This window comes from Aulonocara stuartgranti, assembly GCF_965226115.1.
Source record: "Aulonocara stuartgranti genome assembly, chromosome: 23".
Taxonomy (NCBI): Eukaryota; Metazoa; Chordata; class Actinopteri; order Cichliformes; family Cichlidae; genus Aulonocara; species Aulonocara stuartgranti.
Genome location: NC_138958.1, coordinates 13,356,152 through 13,379,307, shown reverse-complemented (window position 1 = coordinate 13,379,307; position 23,156 = coordinate 13,356,152). Strand labels below are relative to the sequence as shown.

The 23,156-nt window shown below is 39.8% G+C and overlaps 1 protein-coding gene across 1 annotated transcript in view; it reads left to right on the top strand.

The window, feature by feature from the left end:
- Window positions 1–225: 225 nt before the first annotated feature.
- tp63 (tumor protein p63) overlaps window positions 226–23,156 on the top strand; it is a 61,589-nt gene continuing 38,658 nt past the window's right edge. The window contains exons 1-3 of the mRNA XM_082523206.1: window positions 226–328; window positions 928–990; window positions 1,093–1,223. The gene's annotated coding sequence lies outside the window, so the exon portion shown is untranslated. The remainder of the gene's footprint in view (window positions 329–927; window positions 991–1,092; window positions 1,224–23,156) is intronic.

The window sequence follows — 23,156 nt, the reverse complement described above, 5'->3', positions numbered from 1 at the left end:
TTTGATTTTTATCTCAAAATCCTTTATCAAAAAATTAATTGATAAAAAAATCCTTTTATATTTCTTTTGTCAATGTGACATTGTATTGATGTCGTAAAGCATACGACATTAATACGCTTTATTATTATTCATGTAGGACCATCTTTTAAGCGCCCCCTGTTGCAACTCTGGTTGAACTGCAGCCCGTTTCTGTGCGGTTGGATAAACAGGAAGTGGAATGGCTCTCCCGGATCTTGGGAACGCCTGATGCTCTAACCGGAAGCTGCAGGATATCATGTTCGTTGAGCGCAGAGGGAACAGCAGGTGTGTCTGCAGGCTTTTGGAGGTGGTAGGTATTTGTTTAGGAAAGAATCATGCTGGTTCCAGTTTTCAACACACAAGTGTGAGGCTAGAGTCAGCTAAATTATTTTCTTTAATTTTTTAAAGGGTGGAAACAGAAATGTGTTAAAACACTTTCCAGTTTGCGGCTGAGTTAAAGTGGCTCCCGGCTTCTGCTTTCTTTGAAAGTATCAAATGTGAGAGTTTCATCCGTCTTCTTATACAGTTTTGCCTGAAAAACAACTCATATATAGCATTTATTTTTAAACGAAATAGTGATATTTTTGTCATGTCATCGCGTGGGGTTGTTTGAGAAGAGAAAAAAAGAAAAGAAACTGTGATATCTGATTTCTGATTTGACTTTAAAGCTGACTGGAGAAATGTGGGCTGAGGGTTGATGAAATGAGTCAACACAACACAGAAGCTGATGAGATATTTGTCAGACAGTCCTGTGTAAATTATGTCCAGATGATGGAAAGAATAATTTGAAACATAAATGCTGATTGTTAGCTTGTCATTATTACTTAATTCAGCCTCGCCACAGTGTACTGATATGATTTATGTTTCAAAATGTCAAGTGAAAGTGTGCTGACTGAGCTCTATTTCCAGTCTGTACTTGCAGCTTGTGCAATACATGAAAATCACCACACTGGCTGTTGTTCACTGGCTGAGGTGGGTTGATGAGGACTGCATTCCCTTCCATATTTCGCATGTCAGACAGGGTATGAGAGTGAGTCTGTGTTGCCGTGTCAGTCATCCCGCCTCTTGTTTTAGGATGCCCCCATTAGACGCAGGGCAGACGGTCAGCGGTGGTGGGACTAAGCACCGATGACAAGCTCCTGGAAAGGCTGCAGTTGAGGAGAATGAGCAGAGCCTGCACAGGGACCGGCCCGAGCCTCAGACATGTACACACACACACACACACACACACACACACACACACACACACACACACACACACACACACACTGAACCCACATTCGTATTTAAGTCCTCATACACATGCATGTCATAGCTGTCTGCAATCTGACGCTCACTATAATATTTTATTGCTGCAATGGAAAACATTGTGTTTGATTTATGTTGTCTGAGTTATTATTTACATTAGTTTATCGTTAGCTTTAATTAATGTTGGATTCCATTCATTTTTGCTTTTAACGATCACCTGCTCGCCAACATGGGCAAACAGCCACCTGCTGCCTTGTGCATACTGTACATGCTGTACATAGAGACGATGGATGTCACGATCCCTAATGTATATTTGTTGATACGTGATAGTAAGTTTTATTTTCACGTTGCCTTTTGTGTGGCTGTTAGCTATTTGGAAGTCCAATTATGTGCTGTGGGCATCAGTAAAATTATCAGTGATCACATCTGAGGCCTCTCATGTGAGTTTATGTTTTACAGTTTTAAATGCCTCCACATTTTTTGATGTATGTTCAAAGTGCTTCAGTGCCACCAACCCTTAGTTTACTTTCTAGTGGACCTGTGAAAGCGTCCAACAATAGCAGATACACGTCAAGCAGATAACCATACTGTACAGCTAACTGAAGAGTGGGAACCATTATTTATAAGATTAATTCAAATATTAACCTATCAGGCACCATATTATGACCACCTGCCTAATATTGTGTTGGTCCCTCTTTTACTGCCTAAACAGCCATTGAGGCATGGACTCTACTCCTCCCCTCAAGGTGTGCTGTGGTATCTGCACCAAGATGTTAGCAACAGAGCCTTTAAGTCCTGTAAGCCGCGAGGTGGGGCATCTATGGATTGGATTTGTTTGCACATCCCACAGATGCTCGTTTGGATTGAGATTTGGGGAATTTGGGGGCCAAGTCAACACCTCAAACTCGCTGATGTGCTCGTCAAACCAGTTGTTGGTCTGCAACAATCTCAAAGCCACCTTCTTCCATTGCTCTTTGGTCTAGTTTTCATGCTCATGTGTCCATTGTTGCTTCTTTCAGTGGTTGACCGAGGTCAGCATGGTCTGGCCTGCTTCTCTACGGCCCCATACGCAACAAACTGCAATGCGCTGTGTATTCTGACAACTTTCTGTCAGAATACACAGCGTGAACTGTTTTTGGTAATTTAAGCTACAGTAGCACATCTGATGGATCGGACCACAAAGGTCAGCCTTCGCTCCCACATTCATCAGTGAGCCTCGGCCGCCTTTTACCTGTCGCTGATCCGCCACTGTTTCTTCTTTGGACCGCTCTTGATAGATACTGACACCTGTAGACCGAGAACATCCCACAAGAGCTGCAGTTGTGGAGATGCTGTGAACCAGTTGTCTAGCCATCACAATTTGGCACTTATCAAATCCTCATGCTTGCCCATTTTTCCTGCTTCGAACACATCAACTTTGAGGACAAAATGTTCACTTCCTACCTAATATTATCCTACCCACTAACAGGTGGCATAAAGAAGAGATAATCAGTGTTATTCACTTCACCTGTCAGTGGTTGTTATGTTATTCATGATTAGTGTAAATAGAGTTGATCTCTGTGGATGAAATAGTGTGAGAGACTAATTAGGATAATTTGCTAGCCTGATGTTGGACACAATTGTCAACTTGCCGATCTTCAAATCCATGTTTAGTCTGAACATGGAAATCACTGATTTCTCTTTGGGCATCAGTTTGTTTTCCCCCCGGTCAGTCAGGTGCTTGTGTCAAAGTCCATCCAGATGTTTGGCTTTGCTGACCTTTAAATGCTCCATTTCGCGGACATGTACTAAGATCCTTTTTAAATGGAGAGCTACACTGAGTTTTCCTTTAGGTGTGGGAGAATTAATGCGTGTTCAGGGTTGCAGAAAAGCAACAGTCACTGTTGGTTTACACTGTGGTTTACACTGAGCTTAACACTTTACAGCAGCTTCTTAACCACAGTGAACCCACCCATTCTACTGATACAGGTTGTTTTTTTGTTTTGTTTTTTTCATTTTGGCTGGTAGTAGTGGATATATCTATCTATCTATCTATCTATCTATTAGGGGTGCAACGATACACAAAATTCACGGTTCGGTTCGGTTCGATACTTTGGTGTCACGGTTCGATATTTTTTCGATACAAAAAAAATGTTCATGCATTTTTAATTTGTCATTTATTAAAATTATAAATATATATTTTAACTCAAAAGTACAGTTTTTAAATTTAACCCTAACCCTTGTGCGTGTTTTTTATTTTGACAGCGAATGCGCACCTGCGGACCACTTATGTGCAGCCCTGGTTATTTAGCTCGTCATATTGCAGCCACAGAAATTATTTTGTCCATGAAACCATAAAGCTGCACTTTCTTTTTGCCTTATAGTCTGATTTGTCATAACTTTTCCGTTTTGTGGTAAGCTTTTCTTTGGCTGTCACTTCTTCACCCTGACCTGTCTTATTTGGCTCAGCAGAACTGAAATGCTTTTACACACGCACTCACATAAGCTCAGCGATTCTCTGCGCGATCAACCTCTCGCATGTTTAAGCTTGCTGCGGGAGATTTCACTTGTCATGTTTGCAGAGTAAGCTAACGATTAATAAGACGATGTCAGAGGAATTGGTGCGCAAATTATCATCACTCACAGATCAGTGCTGTCGCTCTCTATACACAGTTCGCACGATTGCAAAGTGAAAGCAAAAGAACAAGCGCAAATTCAAACGCGACTTCAATATGTCACATATTGACAGTGGCTCACCGATGCCAATGACATAATTACCCAGCTACATTTCTGAAAGAATGCAAAAGCATTGACATATATTTTTCCTACAATAGCCCGACGGGCAGGGAAGAGATAGATTTTGGTAGCCCGACTGAAAAAATCGCTAGCTCCGGGACGTCGGGCTAGCGATATTGCAAGCCCTGTATCTGATTGAGGAATCACTCATCTTTGGAAAAGAGAGTTTATTACAGAGAAATGGCTCTTTCCAAAATAAAAGCTATACTATCCGCTTCTTCTGGGCTATATTCTCAGCAGCATAAGGAGAATCATGTGCTAACAGCTGTCTAAATGACTCGGCTAAAGTTAGTAGCATGCTTGCTTTTTTTTGTCTGCTTCCACTTGTCTTTGCACTAGGATGATGTCGGCGTAAATGTGCAGTCATATTCGTTGTGTTCCCACTAGTGCTTTCAGGTTAATCTCGTTGAAATGACCTTAACGCCACAACACGGCAAATCTCCGTTAACGAGCTACCGCCGATCGCTCCGTGCATGGGGCTAGACGGCCAACACGTTAACGAGCTAACTGCGCTAACACACTAGTTCACACCAATGTAATTGAGCATTGCATGGCACATCCAACATACTGTTTTACTTTAGTCCATGACTCGCTTACCTTCAGGGTCATACGTCACATGAAAACCAAAATAATTCCAAACGCCAGATCTGAATGAGGTTCAATTTGCCTGTTGCAGGGAGAGCTTACTTCTGTCTCGCTAGCTTGCCCTGTGCTCTTCCTTCTGACTATGCTGTCTGTGTGGAGCGCTCAGTGGATCTGCGCTCGACAGTGCAGCCTAGGCAGAGTAGTCGAACACAGATTCACTGAGCGCTCAACACAGACAGCATCGTCAGAAGGAAAATAGTTGGGTTGCGGTCACGTGGTTCTGATGACGTGCGGAGGCAGCGCGATTTTTGAGTGGAGGGCGGAAGTAAACATGGAGGACACTGTGGAGAGTCAGGAGAGCAGCTATTGTGCAACTTTAGACCCCGTTTCTCGGGAGAGATATAAACAGATAGTTAAAAAATATATCGGACGTGATCCGTATTCTTTGAAAATGTCCGAATACACCACAGAAGTAAAGGATTTGCCTACTATCGAGGCTGTGGATATCACCAACTACTTGGTCCTCCAGACTTCTTACTACACTAGGCAGCAAATGAAAGCTTTCAAGAGTCTGGAGGCGTACAATTTTTTTGTCAGCGGGTGGGTCCACAACCTTGGAACAAAACGTCTCCGTGATGGATACAGTTTGGTGTTTGCAAGGGTGAGTGTTTGTTCTTATATTGCTTTATCTTAAACACGCTAACAGTTAGCGGTAGCGGCTTTAACGTCAACAAACATGCCACATCCTTAGGACTTCGTTAGAGTGACAGTTGTTTGTTTCAAGGTAAACCATTCTCAGCGGTCTAACGAGACACCTCTGAAGACTTGGGTAATTGCAAAGGAGGATGGAGAAGTGATTGCAGCTCATTGCAATTGTATGGCAGGGTTAGTAGCCTGTTCTCCACCGTCACTAGGCTCAAATCCGGGCTCTCAGCCGTCTGTTGCATATCCAAAATCGCCTCTGCACATCGATGCTGTTCTGCCTTAAGCTTCATTCTTTTCTCTCGTTTGAGAACTGATTCCGATCTGGGTTTTCGTTCGTAGCCGAGATTGACCGTCGGAGCCCAGTCCTCCGACTCTGCGTCATCCAAAGCACTTGGGCAGCCTATAGTCCCAATCAAGTCAATATTAGACTACTAACTTAAAAGCACTAAGTAAACGAGAATTTAACGACTACCTAATGCTAATAAGTTCGTTTGCAAACATAACATTACCTCTGACGAAGTGGTCGCTGCAGACACGGGCATTGGCAGACTCTGCTCCTCCCGACTGTAAACGTAAATTTAAAATCCATTTTTTCCTACGTTTTTCGGTTAGAATTTTCCATTTTTCTCCTCTTCGTTGGGCTATTTTTGGTACCCTAAAATACCGTTTATCAGTTTCTCTGGTCGACCTACTGGAGCATCCGTAAACACAACAGGACATAGGCATTTTGCGTACTGTCTGTCTGTGATTTTGCGCTTATCTTTTTCACTTCCGCCGCCAGTCAAATTTCGCGCTTTACGTCGACGTCACGTCTACGTCAAATGAAACCTAGCTATTGATAAAATAAATTACAAATGTTGTATTGTTCGATACATATGCGTACCGAACCGAAAGCACTGTATCGAACGGTTCAATATCGATACGAATATCGTTGCACCCCTACTAACTAACTATCTATCTATCTATCTATCTATCTATCTATCTATCTATCTATCTATCTATGTGTGTGTGTGTATATATATATATATATATATATATATATATATATATATATATATACACATATATATATATACACACACACACGATTAATCGTTAGAAAATCGCGATCTCGATTCATACTTATGTGCGATCTCATTTCCAAATGACAACGATTTAAAAAAAAAAAAAAAAAAAAAGACGACGACGATTGTACCACATTTTGATCTGGGACAATCTGCATGAAAACAAGCGCTCACTCTTCCTGCTCAACAAATGACAAGGGCGGAGCCTTATACCACGTGATACAGAAGTTGTGCCGTGTGATGCTAAAATTAGCAGGGAAAAAACAACGGAGAGCACGTCAGGGATGACGAGAAAGTGACAGGAGAAAATCCGTCCCGGTCAACCACCCAAACATCAATAACGGGAACCTTATACAGCGCTTCCCTATACACGCCGAACTCCCGCAGGCACAAAGAAATTACGGAGGCTATCACTTATCACCTGACCAAAGATATGGCTCCCATCAACACTGTGCAAAACGAGGGATTTAGGAAAATGATCAACACCCTAGACAAACGCTACACAGTGCCGTCCCGCAACTATTTTTCTATTGTTGCACTACCTGCTCTATACACGCAGTGTCGAGCAACGGTGGAGACGGAATTTCAAGCAGTACAACATTTTGCGGCAACGACAAAATGTGAGATGTTTGTTGTTTTTATGTTTATTTATTGTTTTTATGTTCAGTCTCAACTGTTACGAAGTTGATGTGCAGTTAATAAGTGCAATAAATATTTATACTGGAAAAGAAAATCGTGAGAGAATCGTGATCTCAATTCTAAGCCAAAAAATCGTGATTCTCATTTTATGCAAAATCGTGCAGCCCTAATAGATAGATAGATAGATATATGGAGAGAGAGAGAGAGATCATCTTTATTTGGCCAAGTTTGTACACACAAACAAGGAATTTCACTCCAACCTACTTTTCTCTCTGCATGCAAAGAAAATAAATGCTTTTTCAATAGACAAGTTAGTATATAATTAATAATGATAACTGCATACACCTTGTCTAAACTAACTAAAACACTAGAGGAAGTGTAACAAAAACTGCTTTTTGCTCTGCATCTATAAATGTTTGTGTATGTGTTTACATTTATTTCACATTCATTTATATTTTATTTTATGTTGTGGTTATTGTGATGATTAATGTTTTTCAGTATTTCCATTTCACTTCATACTCCTATGTCATATCAGTGTGAAGTTGTGTATTTTATTCCCAAAGATGAACTTTGTCAAAGTAAATGTTTGGACTGTATAATTTGGTGGTGCACTGTTATAATATAAGATGCATATAAAGTAATTAAATTGGCCATATCCTTCTCAACTACGACCCTGATGTAATGCTATAGTTGTACTTTATCTCCTCTTCCAGTTGTGGCGTGTTTTAAGGATTTTTAAAGCACTTTCAGGCGTTTTTCAGTTAGGCTTAAAGAAATAAAAAACCCCTCAGAAATACAAAACTGTTCAGCGCATCAGTGTGAAAACACACCTCACATGACCCATGTGTCAAAATAGTGTTATTATCCTCTAAGAATGTTAACCGCACTGGTCTGAGCCAGTGGCTGTTTCTGCCCCGTGGGCCTGTTTCCTCACCAAGTGGAGCAGTTTACGAGTGAGGTTAAGATGTCAGTCTCAGCCCTCCTTTATCTGTCCCCCAGCCTGACCTCCGGCACAGGAGGGAAGAATGCGAAGGCTTGACCCTAAGTGAGCACTCCGCCTCTCTCTCCCTCCTCCCCGACCCACCTCCACCCAAGCAGCAGGAGCAGCAGCCTGTGGGCTCCTCCTGTCAGCCACTGTGTCCCCAGCAACCTCCTCGCGGTTTGCAAATATGCCCTCGATATGGCTGGCATGTCGTACGCACATGTCCCAGCGGTGGGAGATAAATTTGAGAGCAAGGAGATGTCAGGCTGGCGACAGCTGTGGGCTACAATTTCACCAGATGTCTGCCGTTGCTAACCTTCAGCAGACATGAACTGGCCGCCCCCTGCACGCACTTTACATGCACAGTAAATATTTTCTCAACACGAAGCTCAAAGAAAGCGCAAACCAGAATTTGTTTGTCACAGCTCGCATAGCCAGAGCCTTCTGGGCCATGATTTATAAGACGCGCAGGCACGTACTGATGAAATGCAGCCGGTGTTTGATTTGAAGAGAATCACAGCTGGAGCTGTGACGGGAGTCTCGGTATGGATCTGTGCTCCTGGTGCTCACCGGATCACATTAGGGATGAAATTCCTGCTGGAGGGGAGTTTTGTTGTCCACTCTTCAAAAACCTGCTGGTGGCACTGTGATGCTGGATGGTGGATGAAAAGCTTCAATCTTTAGCTTAAGTAAAAGCTTGAATTCCTATTGCATATGTTAAACTCATACACAGTGAACACAGACAATTTAGTGTCATAACAGACCAACAGCCAGTTATAAATAACATCAGAATATAAACACATCACATCTCAGAGAAATGTGCAGTTAAGAATTTGATTTCCTGCTAAATCTGAAGTTCAATCTGTGTCTCCCTGTGGTCAAAATGACCCTCAGCACCACCCAGTCCTTGTCAATGAAGTCATTTTCATGTGTTCAAGCATCATAAACAGCTGAAGGAGCATGCAGCACTAGCAGTAGATGTGGACAGATGTGGCTAACAGCTGCCTCCATAGTTCAGGTTGCACATCTTGATGCTTGCAGCAGAATCCTTACTGCTTATGCTATTTTGCTCTGTTTTACAAAGCCTAAAAACTGAGCAGTAGCTTTGGTTTGCTTAGTCTTAACCTACTAATTTCCTCACTAGCACTCGTGAATTCTGAAGGCCAACGCTGCCAAAGTGGCGATTAGGCATCAAAAATGTTTGTGTGCCTGTTTGCCTACATGCAAAAATGCTTTTTTTAAACACATTAACCATTTCAAGAATTCAGGAAGCACCTGCTGTTAAAACTGCGTCAGCTGTGTTTTCAACATCGTGTGAAAAAGAAACATCTGAATAAAATGCACACACAGGATCACAGCTGCTCAGGTCCACCTGTTAAGGTGAATGTGAATGAGTGCGATCTTGTCCCACTGTGCTGGTATAAATACTGACGCTTCATGATGGAAGTGGGAAATCACCTCCCTGGTGTGTGTGTGTGTCTGTGTGTTGACACCCGATGTACTGCTGGTGTCAACACACAGATCTATACAGCTGAAAATGTAACAGTATCCCATAGGGCTGTGCGATATGACCAAAATCTCATATCCCGATATAAGAATTCTATCGTCGGATAACGATATAAATCACAGAAATGTAACAAAATCTGTAAATTCTGTGAATCTCGGGCAGCTCGACTTGCGTGAAGTGTTTCCAGCTGCGCGTCATGTAGCTGGAGTCGAGTGTTTTAACCGATGCATGAAACTATACATTTTTAGACATAAGTTGTAAAGGCCGTCGTTTTCTTTGTGAGTATTTATTAAACGGCGTGCTGCGGGGAAAAGCCTGTTCTAACGTTTGAGTCTAAGGTTTATTTTTTAGCACCTGGCGGCTCTTTTTTTTTAAAATTCTCATCCGTAAATAATCTGCTCTTTCACGTGATTCAGTTTATTTTGAAAAGTCTGAACAGGATCTTGAGCTTTATTGTGAAAGGTTTATGTGGAACATAAACAAGCGGACACGCAATGCTGTTACCGTCGTTGTTGCTAACCACAAAGCATAAAAACAGGCACTTGTCCGTCTGTAGTGTGGTTATATAAAATAAAAGAGAAAGAGAGAACTTTAAGAAATTTATATAGCCACTACAGTGACCATCAAAACGATGAAAAAATATTTCCGTAAACAGTTTATTTTGCGACACCACGAAACAAACGATAGCGTAAAATGAAACGATAGACGTTTTTATATCATCATCCGATATATATCGCTATATCGAACAGCCCTAGTATCCCAACTGAATGTAAAATAGAGCATTTAAATGAATAGTTTGTACTGAGGCTTGATATTAAGGATTGCCGTTGTCCATCATCACTTCAGTTAATAATTGATTTTTCCAAGTATGAAACACTTGGACCGTGGCAAAGACTTGATTTCGTAGAGTTGTGATGATGAATTGAGACGTGCTGTGTTTAGACTTTGATTCATGATTCATTACTTCGAGTCAGGTTTGTTCTCAGGGTTACTTTTGAATAAGCCAGCCTGTGAAGTGGAACGGGCAGCAAAGTGTGAAAACTAGGACCTCGGTCTCTTCAAACATAATGGAAAAATCTTTGTACAACTTTTGAAAAATAATCCAGGGCGTCCTTAGTGGCATGTTCTAAGATTATAAATTGTAAACTTTGCTAAATTAAGGTCATATAAAGATTTCAACTTAAAATTTAGCAGATCTGTTTTACTTTGATGTTCAACATGACGTTTCCTACAACTCAGAACATGAAATGAAATTTGAACCATTCTGTAATATTCTTGAAACAGTTTGTAAGCTGAAACTGAAGCAAACTGTAAGCGAGAGTACGCAATAAAAATAAACAGTTAAAAAGTAGATGAAATATTAATGCAATAACATATAAAGTTTAAATTAAATAATGCAACATTAAGATGAAATACAGAAAAAAGTACATTAAAAAATAAAATCTCTTAAAATGAAATTAAGTGCAATTAAGTGAATAACTACAGATAAATAATGTCTGTAAAGCAAATGCTTTCAGGTCTTCCAGCAGGAGGACAAAAGGTAAAAGCTGCAGTTTTAACAACCAGCAGACCTCCTGCCAGCCAGTTTATGAAGTATATACTCTGTACTGATTGACTAAAATGATGTGGAGACTTAAAAATAGAAGGACAGAACACATTACACCTATCAGCAGAGCTCTGAATGAATTGTAGTACATTAAAATGTTTTTAATTAGCAGAGAGTTACAGCAGTCGAGTTTGGCAGATAAGAAAGCAAGCATCAGTTTCCTTGAGTCACTCGTAGAGAGCGGAGGCCGTGCTTCAGTTAAATTCTGAGTCAAAGCTCATTCTTGGGTGTCTTGCTTTACGGCTTCTAAGTAAATCATTTCTGTGATGAGTATCTCTCTATGCTTTAGAACCTGTTATTATAATTTCAGCTTTATTATTGGTTGAGATGTGAAAGTTTTTGTGACACTAATATCTAAAATGCATGTCAAGTTCTGTGAGACTTCTTAAACATCATAGCTGTCATCACTGCTTTATCTGTTGTGTGCTGGGATCTTCCTGCCACCCTCACAACAGAGTACAAGCATTAAATATAAATTCATGCAGATGGAAATTCTCTTTTAAGTGTAGCAGTCCTCACTGCATTGATACGCTCAAAAATCACGCTATTGTGTTTGAATAGTGAATAAATGGGATTCAGTTGCAACGTGTGCAGTTACCCACCTAAAAAGGTCTGCATTGCGGAGATTAATCACAGATATAAATTTGTACTTTTTGTAAAACAATTTCTTTTAGTACAACAGTATTTGTATAACTCGTCTGTGAGCTCCTTAGCGAACTTCTTATGGGGGCAGGATGGGGGGAGTTCTTCAGAAAGGTGCTCTGACTGATGAGTAATCTTGCTTGTCGAGTTTCAGAGAAGTGAAAAACGTTGGTCCTGACTGTTTTATGTCATTCTATAGAGACGCTTTTAGGATGACGAGATGTCTTCAAATTAAAATGTATTCATTTTCTTTGCACATGCTGTCTTTTTGTCACTGGTGTTGCTTCTTTGTCGCTCTTTGTGCAGTGTTAAAGGTTTTTATGACTGATTATTTCCCCGGTCTCTTCAGCACGTGTAGACAGTGAGGTAAAGTTATCGTGTCAAATATCACACATTTTATAAGATGTGACAAACAATAAGTAACATAAATGATGCGATGAACCATCTGAGGACATGATGATTAATAATGATGAAGAAAACACGATATTTGCCTAAAATATCAATAAGCTATGCAAAACAAACTTAATGAGCAGTTTTTGATAAGGCTTTTCTATACATGTGAGTCACTGGTGTTACCTACAGCCTCTAAGTAAGAGTAATGGCTCTGTTATCTACCTGTAAGGAAGATAACACTGGATCTGATAAATGAAAAGAGTCGCTGGATTTACTATGAGCAAGTCTTTCTAGAACTTCAGGAAATGATATATAAAGGGAAGTTAAGTGTTTTGTTTTTTCAAAATAATAACCTTTCTGACCTAATAACAGCCTTACTTTTTTATTTTTGCCAAATTTATTTTACATCCTATATCATATATTACATTTATCACATATTTGGTAGTTATAAGCATAAAATTACATTAACAGTGGTTAAAACAACACGTTTGTCATCAAAACGCTCAATACTGTGGGGACGAGCACGAGGATATGTTGTTTTATGTTCACATGGAAATAACTTAAGCCTAAAGTGTTTTTTGGGTGTAATATTTCTGTGAAAACAATCAATAGAATAACCTAGAGTACACTTTACAGAGAACAGCAGGGCAGTTGATCCTGAAATTGATGGAAAGATGGGCTGGTTCTGCAGTTCCAGAGAAAAAGCCAGGACTGGGGTGTGGGAATGGGTTTTTTTTTTTTTCTCAAATACACAATGAGAGACTGCGTTGGCAGCAAGGCTGAGAGGCGTTTGTGTACCTGGCTATCGTGGGTGCTGTTATCCACATTTCAACATCTGTAGTTTTGTGATGAATCTCAAAGTAACTTAGCTTGAGTCACTGTTCCAAATAATCCCTTTTTTTCATACTGAATGAATATTCTGTCTCACAGTTTTAGCCCCTGTTAAAGCTTCCTTCTCATAAAGCCTACTTTCCTTTGTCCTTTGAGCCTGTGAGCTGCACTCACTCAACTTTGTTGGCTCTAAGTAAGGAAGCTTGACAGCCTGAAGCATCAGGTCTTTAACTTTGCATACACTTAACGCATTATTCAAAACTAAATTATGTTAATTTTGTACAAATTAAATTTTTATAGGCTGACATGAATCATGATAGAGAGTAAAGATAAGCATAATAGCTCATTTTTTAATACATCAAAAGGGAGAGGCGAGATTGCATTAACAACTTGCTTCTGCAGCCCAAGGATGACAAAAAAATCTTAACAGCTTCAGTTTAACCACACAAAAGCGCTCATTATGCACAAGGTACTACAGATGCCAGCGCTTTAATCTTCCACCAAGCTAAAGTCCAGAGTTTCAAACATGACATAGATTAAATGCATTTTAAGTGTGTTTTAGTATTTTTTTAACTTGCAGATGTCAAACTGCGTTCGCTCTTTGAAATGTTGTGGTTTAGTAATGATGCTAATACACAAAGAGTCACTTGTAGCGCGTTCATGAGTATTTCACCTTCTGGAAAAAAAAACTCTACTCAGTTTACAAGAAACTCACTTGATCACAGTCCATACAGCGTAGGTTAAAGGCCAGCATCACTAACAGGCCGGGTCAAACAGATTTCAGTGAAGTCGTCATTGTCGGGTGTTTTGGGTTTTTTGTTTTGTTTTGTTTTCTCCAATTGTTACTTCCATCCATCTGATTTAAAATCAGACCAAACATCTGTTTTGGAGATGTTGGCAATATTTCAGATATTTGGGGGTGAAACACTTAAAAGTATTTGGAGCACTGTCAGAATGAGATGTCCTGTTATGGAATAGTTACCCATAAATTACAAATTGCAATAAAATAAAAGCCTTATAATCTGTTTCAAACAACTGTCCATAATTTGTGCCACACCTATGGAAGAATTCATGTAAGAAAAAAGGTTCTTGGTGAAGCAGAATGACAGATTCATGCTGGAAACATTATTCTGATAACAGTCTGCTTCATAAATGACCTTACTCAATGACTGGAAGGTTAATACACTGGAGTAAAAAGTGAACTATTTTCCTTTATTAATTGCAGTAGAGTCAACTTTTTAAAAACCGTACTCGAGCACAGTAAACGTAAAGTGATTTTTCAGCACTGCAGACAGGCTGATGGCAGTAATGTCAGCATGTGGACGGAGTTTACATTCCAGCAGCATTCAGTCTGCCATGAGGCAAAAGGTACCATCATTGGCATTTCCTGTTGTACGGAGGCGTCTAGAGCTCCGACTCTGGCACACGTGCGGCCGCCGACACTCCCCGGTCACTTCGACACCATTTGAACCAACACCAGAAATGATCTAAGCTACATTTCTGTACTTCCTGGCATTGCTGAAATCTGTGCAACCGCTTTTAAAAATTGTTTTGATAAGTGGGATAGTGCGGTGTTTTGAAAGGCCTTGCATGATGAAAGATAAGCTTCTTTTCTTTGCACGATGACTCGGTGTGAGTAATAGTAACAGAAGGTGCGATGACTCCTTCTGCGTGTGTGTGTCCATATGTGTTTGTGCTGTTGCCTTCACAGAGTCACCTTACAGTAAGTTTGGCACTTGAACTGTGTCCGAGTTCACTCAGCCGTTAATCTCTTTGCCATCCTCCTCTGCACTCTAAAAACAGGCCGTTCGGTTAAGTTTTGGTGGATTCATGTAGTTAAAAAAAAAAAAAGTTTTTTAACCTTTATTTTGGTTAACTTTTCAGAGAAAGTTGTATGTACTCTATGTATGAGATGGAGCAAGATAGGATTTTACCTGATAACAGCAGTAAATTTATAATGAATTTCATACAGAAAATCAAATGTTTTCAGCAGAATTTAATGCAAGGCATGTTGGGAAATATAAGCAAAGACGATCCCAATCTACTCTACATTATTATTCATAGCTGTAATTAATCATTTTTTCTAAAGGTACGCAGTTTTGTGGACAATGCTGAAATAGGTTTCTTACACGTCATCACATATCAATAAAATTGTATAAATCTACTGCATATAAAGAAATTATAAATGGGCTAAAAAGGCATATGCTTCTAAAATCTGGACCTGTGGATTATTTTAGAACATTGGATTTGAGAATTCCCATTAAACTAAAGTGTATTGCAATCTGAGCTCAGATAAGCTGCTGATGTCGCGAGTCTGACCTCTCTGTACTCTGCAAAGAGTTTAGTGTCTTCAAATTACTTGATTTGAAGCCTTGAACTGATGATTTTTTTTATCAATCAGTTTTGTTTTTATCTAATTTGTCAAATAAAGTCAGAAAATGCTCAAATACAAATAAACATGTGACAAAGAAAAGCTGCAAAACCGCACATTCGAAAAAGTTGAAGTGTTCAAATTTTGCATAATCATGTGATTATGAGCTCAAGTTCTAAAGGTAGTGATTTACTAATGCAGCACTGACAAATGTGTATTTAAGTTAATATTAAAAGAAATGGTTGCAGTGGAAGTGATTAAATAAATGCAGATCAGAGGTTTTCCTGCATTCAAGAAAAGGTGCCTCAGAACTTAGTGTTTTTACAGTGTATCAGCACAGAACACCTGAGGGTGTTAAACCGTGTGTGTGTGTGTGTTGCAACTGAGCACAGTCACTTGGCCATGACGGGATGGGGTGGGGCTGAAAAGGAGCAATCTGGCATTTGAAGATTACATGGAAAAGCTGACTGATGACATATTCATCACAGTTTCCAGTCTTCCATTTTTTCCTCCCTCCTAACAAAAACCAGGTGAATAATGTGTTCTTAAACACAAAAATGTGTATCGTGTAGCACCCAAAACAGCAGTGGACGCACACTTGTTTAAACTTACCTTCAGCTCGATGCGTTTGCTTTACAAGTGAAAGCTCAAGGATTTGTCATCACGTTGGGTTTTTTCTCTCTGGCTAGGTGAGAGTGACAGGGCTCTGGGATATGTTGGACGCCTGTCAGGATTGCACACATTTCACAGAGTTTATGTGCTTTATGTAGCAGTAACCGTCTGCGCTGTAGGAGCTGAGTGAGGAGAGAGCCCGATTGCAGAAGCTGAATGGGATCTGCAGGCCCCTGAGGCTCAACAAACCTGTCCTGCAACCTCCTCAGCCAGCCCTCTGTGGTCTTAAGAACAGATTTGTTTTTCAGACCTGTTATTTTCCTGCTTGGTTAATGCTGACTTCTTGTATTACAAACTGAAAACAAACAGAGAAGGCAGCTACAGTGGATTTCATGCAGACACGGCAACACAATTAGTGCTCCTTCTTAACCTCCTACACCCTGATTGGTCACAGTAATTGTGGCTTTGTGCCATTGTTGGCAAAGAGATATTTTCCTAGGAGTTTTACCATCTTCTTGTTTGGTATTACCAGATGAAAGCTTACTCTTTTGCTGTTGCAAATATGAGTAATTAAAGAAAAAAAAAAAATCAGATTCGCTTGTTTTGTTTAGCTGTGTTTAAGCAAAAATAATAGAAAACTGGAAATTATGTTTTGCTTCCACTCTTTTCAGTTTAATAGTGGTACTGTAGAAACAAAGTGGGCCATTCCTGTATTTTCAGTATATCATGTTACTCCACGCTCTTAAAAGATCAGGGCCTCCTGGTTACGTCTCATTAATCAGTGGAAAGTGCAAAGCGTCTAAAAACATTTTGTCTTGTTTTTTTTTGTTGTTGTTGTTTTTTGGACTGTTTAAAACCCGCACACACTGGAATGGGACCAGTAAACAAAACTACCATCGTCTATGGGGAGCAGTCAATGTTATGCAACATCTTCATTCAAAACAGTGACTCAGAATTTACCGTGTCCGCTGGTACAGTGTGTTGTCACACTTGCAGTGAGTAAGGTCGTATGTTGAGCAATGACGAGTTGTAGTGGATTAAAAAATAAGTTTGATCACACAACTTTACAATAACAAGAATGACATTCAACTCTGTCTTTTAGTTTATACGTTATTAAACAAAAACTTCAAAGATCTTTTGTTTTATACATTGTCACGCTGTGTTTTTTTTGTTTTTTTTTTTTAATCTCAGGTTACGTTTCTGAGATGGTTTTAAAGACCCCCAGAGATCTTCATGGCTGGGTTCATCACTGATTGGTTAAATGTACGGTTACATTAATAACCTGCATTGTTTTGTCAGAATCGCTCCAGACACCACTTACCAGTAGCCAGAATTCTAGATCAGATATATATGGGGGAGCAAGGTAATGAAGCGCTACTTATATCTACTCATAAGTAGCAGTGGTAGTGAATTCCAATTTCTGGAACTCTAGACAGAGATGCAGCTTGCAGCAAACTAAATGCTAACTTAAGCACTCTCACAGTAGCGAAGCTAAAGTAAATTTTATTTATATAGCACGTTTAAAAGAACAGCTGTTGACCAAGGTGCTGTACGTTTAAGATTATCAAATGATATAAAAACATAGGAAGACATAATAAAAGTTAAGAAAAAGAATCATAAAATTAGAAGATTTGAGTAAGAAATAAGACAAATAAAAGTAGTACAAAGTCATTCTGATTTAAAAGCCAAGGAGTGTGCCAATTTAAAAGATCAGAAGCTAGCATGTTGGTGTTTAGTATTTACCTTGTCTGTCACTTATCACATACTGTGTAGTGGACTTTACAATGAGTTTTAAGCCACTTTGTAGTGTCCTCCAAACTTATATTGTGTATTAATATATTATAGTCTATACAGTGCAATAAGAGTGCCTGCCTCACAAAAAACAGTACAGCAGTGTGAAAATGATGGGTCACTTCCCAAATATTTTATAGCATCATACATTATGTTAATGAAAAAAGTAAAGAAAGACAGCAGTGCAGCACACCATGAACTGGAGTTATTTTCTATTTAAGAATGTGAGAAATTGGCTGTATTTATTTATCTAGCCAACACCGATCGTCCTGTTTACACTACGTGACTGCAGTGACATTGCACTAAGAAAATAAACTAAGAAGTTAATTCTGTGTGCTGCAAAATGTATTTGGTTGCATGGCTCTGATCTCAGACCTTGCCGACAACATGAAAGGAAGAACTGGGACGAAGGTGGGTTGCAAAGTGACAAATGACCAACAACTGTAGGCAATGATTACAAAATACAACCGGAAGTTACCTGACATATCCCAAACCATGACCCAGGAATAGGTTTTAAACCAGTGGTAACCTCTGGAGCTGAAAAATCTGCTGTTCCTCCAGTGACCACATGCTGGCCCTAGAAGTGATGCAATCTGCACATCTTCAGCTCATAACATGATAACAGCCAGGTACAAAAACCTCATGGTGCTTTATACTGTGAGGTAAACACCCCACAATAATCGAGAGAATACCCTGACAACCAAAAGATCCCCAATGAGCAGTCACTTGGTAATAGTGAGAAGAAAAAACTACCTTTCAACAGGAAAAATGTCCGGCAGGTCTTTGTGTTATGATTTTTTTTTTCTTTATAAGAAGTTTGATTTTGAGTTGAAAGGTTTTGTAAACAAAAGGTTAAATGACCTTAAAATTTTTTTGCACTGTGTGTAAAAGCCTGCTAAGTGACTCAGACTCCACTTATGTGATGTGAAGCTGAAGGTCAACGCTGACTCCGCTGATTAACAGACGCCACTTATGAACTTATCAGATGTTCAGATCCGTTCTCCTTGATCAGCATCTGTATCCTGAGCGCTCTGCAATACATCACCTGCTGCAAAGGCTCTTTGCTGCCCTGGCATGATTTGGCAGCAGTTCGATACATCGTGTACGGCTATAGCAAGAGTAAGACGAGAAGAAGAAGAGCTGGGCTCTGCATGTCTGTTTCGCACAAGCTCGTACGACCATGCCATGACACCTTAACACATGTACAATTGCAAACCCTCTCACTGCCAGAGATTGACGTGACGTTATCTCGCTGGAACCTGGCATACCTGACACTGAAAACATTCCCTTCCCACTACCTCCTGCTGTCTGGGATCAACTTTCATATGTGGTCATAGCAGTGTAAGTTCTGTAAGCCTATCAATTAGCAAAGAGGATTACACGGTTCTTCACTCGGGCTGACCTCATGTCAGCAAAAGAAGAATGAAAAACTAATAAAAAATCAAGGTCATTGTTGAATGGCGAGCTCCGTGGTGTTTTACTGACTGTGACTCATGGAAGGAATTTAACAGTGAAGTCAACACTGACAGAATACTTGAGCCACAAAAATGACAAAATGAGAAATCACCTATAAAAAAAAAAACCCCAAGATGTCCCAGTTTATTTGGTGTACATAGTTTTTTACGACGTGATGAATGAGATGCACAGCATGTTAAACGTGTAATTGTTTGATGGTTTGGTATGTTACAGACAAACTATATCCATCCACTCATCAGAGTCTCGAAGAAATGCCTCTGAAATATCCACTTTCATTTAAGCGTCTCAGAACGTCGACAGCGTGTTTTATTTTTAAAGTGTATCCGGTGACAAAGGACACTTTAACCCCTCACTTAGATTACATGTGGACGGGTGGAAGCATCATTATGTTCTACCATACATGCTTTTTAATAGGTTGAGGGCCAGACCAATCACACTTGTCAACCTGTTGCCAGGATACCGGCGGTGTGGTTGCTAAACACCGGTCCACAACTTTTACATCATGGGCTATATTTCTGAAAGTTAGAGTATGAAAGTGTATTATATTACCTTACAGAAGTGCTGAAGCAGGTCCCGGCAGCACCTGCTCGTCCAGTGTAAAATATCATCACCCCGCTGCTCCTGAGGACGGACAATTTCCTCATTTAATTCCTGCTCTCAATTGAGGAGACGATCGCCATCTAATCCTCAAAAATGGTCTGCGCTGGAATGATTAGTGAGGCAGAGGAGCATGTTTAGAAGCAGGAAGCACCCTGTAATTCATCTCTGCGATAATGGTTCGGTTACATTTTATCTTTAGTTTGCTAATCATTAACCGCTTTTATTTTAATGTACTTCTTGAATGTCACGTTATAACAAGATTATTTGTGTAATTAGGCTGTAAGTCTCACTGTCAGCTTACTGCTACCAGTGTTTCTGCTCCTTTCTCCACTGTAAATGTAAAATTATTAGCACGGCTCTGTGCTAACAGCGCACCATGTGTGATGGTAACTGACTTCAAACGGCAGCAAAGACAGGTTTAGTGTTGGATTAGCTGTGATTGATGGTTTGTGGTTCACTGGTTGTCTGCCTCTCAGATCTGGGACCGGTTGTTGGAGAGCTTTGATTGTGTTTACCAGAAGTGCTCTGCGCCAGTCGGTGAAGGGATTCAGTCCCCTGGGAAAAAAAACAAAGCGATCCAGTCGTACTCGTCTGAACTGGAGCTGGTTCTAATCCACAGTTTCATGTTTTTGTTTAGTCTTCAGTCCCTTGTGGCCTGCTGCTTATCCATGTCTCTAAACTGTACATAAAGTACTGTTTGAGGAAACGCTGTGTGAAATGTGTCAGTCCCATTGCAAGTACTATTTATTTATACCTCCTGCATTGAGCGTTAATAAATGAACAATTGCAATTTAAGCAGGGATTTAGCTGCAAACAGTAAACCTCCACCGTGACGTATTTATATGTAAACAAAACAACAAAATGGACTCATTAGTCACATGTTCCTTCACTTTAAGAAGACTTCTAGGCATGTTTATACTTTCTGGGAGAAAAATGGATTTTAATAAGATCCAGTAAACCTGATGTCAGACAGTTTTGACAGTTTTTTGTTGCTCTTTAACGCACAGCTTACTTTCATTTTCACTCACTGTTTGTTTTTAGGAAAGATTGAGTGTGGGTTAGGAAAAGGCCATATTTTGGAATAAAATACACAGCATGCTTGAAGTAAACCCCAACAACAGTGAGATTAAATCATGTGGCTGTGAGTAAATTTAGATCAACTGGGATATTAAATCAATGACCAAAGAAATCATATGTATTGTGTCCCTTAAATGAGGGGAAAAAAAAAAAAAAAAAAAAAAAAAATATATATATATATATATATATATATATATATATATATATATATATATATATATATATATATATATATATATATATATATATATATATATATATATATATATATATATATATATATATAAGTTAAATGCATGCTGAAACATGCACAAACATTAGCTATGTTTCTTCAGAGAGACTCATGCTACCTTTCAAGTGCACTGTTTGCTAAAAGTTAATGATGGCTACTTCACACAAATGTTATTTGAACAATCTTACAGAAAATTATAAATGATCATAGTGGCTTTTTTTTCGTTCTATAGCAGATCTCAGCTAACGGGAAACTGCTTTTGACAACACCTCCAATCTCTTCAGCGACTTAGCACGGACGCCGTAGATCTGTTACATCGGTAATTACGATACCTCTGAAATTGCTATTCTCGGTATGCAGTTTCCCTGGTTTGTTTAACTTAGGAATCACATTTACTTGTTCTACCTTTACCTGCATGTTAGTGGTGTGTTTTGGTTTTTGTTTTGCCTCAACATACTAGTTAAACATTTAACTAGAGGGATGCTCTTTGCATCATCAAACAGATAAACGAAAACTTCTGGAATCTGCCTTGGTTTGAAAAATGAATGCCACTTTAACCGCAACAGCATTAAGAGTTCATTTCTCAGATATCCCTTCTTTACATTTCAACTCATCAGTCTGAGCATAACAAACATTTAACAAACAAATCTGGATTCCAGCTAAAAGCAGTCATACTGGATGTATTTTTCAACTCTGGCTCACTGTCTTTCAGTTGCCGCAGGCAAGGTTGATTTTCCCAACGTGGCAACAACCTGATCTCAGGTGTAAAAGTCACTGTGACAAAAGACGCATAAAGAAAAACTTGAATCATATCGTGGGAAAGCATCAATAATTGTCTGGGAGTCTGAATATTACTACAAATGAATCAGTGATTCAATAGAAATACAGGTTCTGTGGGTCACATGGGAAAGCTGGAGGCAGTTCACGGCTGTTTATCTTTTTTGTCGTTATGGAAGTACAGGACTGGTTGTCTGAGTGTCAAAATATTCCACCCTCCAGGAAGTGAATTTATGCTGGGAATGTTTTGATTCGTTTTCTTGTTTACTACGTTTTTCATCCCTTCCCTCAACGGTTCTTCACACTGCCCGAACACAAGACTTCCCTATAGAGGTGACAGGAACAATGCCAAGTTGCTGGGCAGTTTAGTGCATAGGCTGTAAATTAGCGCTTCTCAGACACTGCATCGGACACTGGTAGTTTTGACTCATCTGGATTTCCCCTGCATTAGTCACCAACTAGAATATACACACAGACGCACACAAGTATGCCCACATAACCCCCACACGGCGGGAGAGTGATTGGCCTCAGCCTGGTGTGTGTGACTGACACTGATAATGCAGCACTCCACAGTGCAGCGAGCGTCGCTGCTACCTCATCAGCTGCTCCACCAACTGCTCGTTGGCATCCTGTATGTAAACTCCTGACATTAATAAGGCTGTGTGAACCGGGTATATAATGCCTTCAGCACGATGAACACACCAGAATGAATTAAGCACACCGATCACTCAGGCTGGTTGCCATTTTTGGCTTGATCTGCAGATACAATTGCAGATTAATGCGGGATTAACGCTCTCTAACCAGAGGCCTGTGAGAATAATAACCACTTTAGACATATGTGCTCTCCCACTGATGACAGTACCAGAGATGTCCCTGACGTAGCTGCTAACCCATAAACACACACATACATCTCAAATGAAGTAATAGTGGCTCGGTGACTGGTTTCCAGTGCCTGGGCCTTAGAGTAATTAATGATGTAAGGGTTTCGTGTGTCAGTGTAAATATCAGATTTAATGATATCTTGAGGTCAGTTTGTCCTTGTTGTGCTGGGAGGTGGTCAAAGCTGCAGTGTGTGTGTGTGTGTGTTAGGTTTAGAGAGGCTTGTTGCTTAAATAACCTAATAATCACCATGGGATTTTACAAGTGGGTTTTTACGATAGTCGTGTTTATGTGAGCTGTGATTGGTTGTCATTTTTCAGCTGGGAACCATGTTTCACAGAGCAAC